Source organism: Dipodomys merriami, unplaced genomic scaffold (genome assembly GCF_024711535.1).
Source record: "Dipodomys merriami isolate MVZ:Mamm:240054 unplaced genomic scaffold, mDipMer1.0.p SCAF_8, whole genome shotgun sequence".
NCBI lineage: Eukaryota > Metazoa > Chordata > Mammalia > Rodentia > Heteromyidae > Dipodomys > Dipodomys merriami.
The window spans coordinates 59,048,291-59,050,579 of record NW_027206401.1 but is presented as its reverse complement, the minus strand read 5'-3'; the positions used below and the strand labels follow the sequence as shown (position 1 = coordinate 59,050,579).

General features: G+C 38.6%; 1 pseudogene across 1 annotated transcript; it reads right to left on the bottom strand.

Annotated features, from left to right (window-relative positions):
- Positions 1 to 624: 624 nt before the first annotated feature.
- On the bottom strand, positions 625 to 1,475 carry LOC138819461 (ras-related protein Rap-1b-like; annotated as a pseudogene). Its single transcript, XR_011369444.1, has one exon. The product of XR_011369444.1 is annotated as a ras-related protein Rap-1b-like (transcript).
- Between the last annotated feature and the right edge of the window lie 814 nt (positions 1,476 to 2,289).

Below are 2,289 nucleotides of genomic sequence, written 5' to 3'. Positions count from 1 at the left end.
CCTTATGTAAACAAAAAAGAAAAAAACATCATAAGACTTGAAAGGTCTGGACATTTCCTTCCCAACAGATATTAAAGGCAACGTCTTTATCTAAGACATTATACTGAAAGGACTATTGTATTTTAAAGACAAGATCACTGTCTCCACAGGTTTTTGAAAAATTAAAAAAACTATATAGCTGTGCTAATCAAAGCGCTTATTTTGTACAATACAATGATAATGACCTTCATTTTAAAAAAAAATAAAATAAGCTACAAGTATCAAAGAAGCAAAGTTATCTGGAGAAGTCTATATAGGAGCTCTTTGGACTTTTTTTTTTTTGGGTCCGGTCGTGGGGTCTGAACTCTGGGCCTAGGCGCTGTCCCTTAGCTCTTCAGCTCAAGGCTAGTCTACCACTTGAGCCACAGCACCACTTCCGGCTTTTTTCTTTTTGCTTATGTGGTGCTGAGGAATTGAACCCAGGGCCTCATGCATGCAAGGCAAGCACTCTACCACTGAGCCACCTTCCCAGCCCCATGGACTTTCTTTTATTATGCTAAAATAGTGGTGCTTTTAGGATTTACATTATTGTACTCTCCAATACAAAGAATGGGGATGTATTAAAGTATACAGTACACCATTTTCAAACATGTACAGCATTGGTGGATGAAGAATGTCTCTTAGCAGTAATACTGGATGTAGCCTCTGGTTTTAGCAGCTGCATACTGTAGGACTATTATATAAGTAAAAATCTCTCGTGATACTGGAAAGTGATTAGAATGTGCAAACTGATATAGTAGCTTTCATCCACCTCTTAAAGGTACCACCACAGGAAAGTCCATTTAAGATGTTGGTAGGTTTAACAAAGTAGGAATGCTGGCACTGTTGAATTGGGCAACAGTTCTTCAGACCTGGCTCAGAGCTACAATGCATTTAATTTATTAAAGCAGCTGACATGACGACTTTTTGCGAGCCTTTCCAGGTACTGGAGTTTTTCTGTTAATTTGTCGCACTAGGTCATAAAAAATCTCATTAACATTTATTTTTGATTTTGCAGAAGATTCTAAGAATGCACAGTTGTTCCATTGTCTTGCTAGATTTTGACCTTGTTCCTTTCCTACAACCCTTTCATCTTCCAAGTCACACTTACTACCAACCAGGATCATTGGAACATCATGAGTGTCTTTAACTCGAAGAATCTGCTCTCTTAGATCTTGTAAGTCATTATATGTGGACTGTGCCGTGATGGAATAAACTCAAGCAAAGCCTTGTCCATTTTTCATGTACAAATCCCTCATTGCTGTAAACTGTTCCGTTCCTGCAGTATCCAAAATTTCAAGCATACACCGCTGTGCATCTACTTCAACTTGCTTTCTATAAGAATCTTCTATTGTAGAATCATATTTTTCAACAAAAATTCCTTGAACAAACTGTACAGTCAGAGCAGATTTTCCAACACCTCCTGAGCCAAGAACAACCAGCTTATACTTCTGCATGATGCAAACTTGTCAAAACCTAGTACCTCTCACGCTGTCACCCAGATCCTCATGGCCACCCCGTGCTCCTCCCCTCCCCCCTTCCCACCCCCCCACCCCCCCCCCCCCCGTCTCAGCTCGCGGCTTCACAGTGGTCCTGCCACTCAACAGAAAAGTTAACTGCATATAAACTATAGACCTAAGCATAAAATTTGTCAAATAAGATATAGGAGAAAACCAAAATGTCCTTTTGGTGGAGAAAGATTTCCTATACAAAATGCTGAAAGCATTAAGCATGGAAGAAAAAATTCATGAAAATGAACTTTATCAAAATTAAAAACTGATCTTCAAAAGCCACAAACTAAGAAAAAATATGAACACAAACATCTGACAAAAACATATTGTATTCACAATACTTACAACTCAGTATCAGGAAGATAATCTAAGAAAAAAAAACAGAAGATTTAGCACTTTATAAAAGGAACTCATTAAAGAGGTGACTAGAGTTTAGCCTTGGTGACAGATGCCTGTAATCCTACCTGCTCAAGAGGCTGAGACATGAGAATCATAATTCAAACCCCAGACAGAAAAGTCCACAAGACTCTTATCTCCAATAAACCATCAAAAAGCTGGAAGTGAAGCTGTGTCTCAAGTGGTAGAGCGCTAACCTTGAGCAAAAACAGCTAAGAAACATCACCCTAGCCCTGAGTTCAAGACCTACTACAGGCTAGCTATTAGAATGGTTTAAGTTAATAACATGATCCAAACTACTGAAAACAAAACTCTGACAAAACTAAATGGAACTCATTTGCTGATGGGAAATTAAAATGAGGTA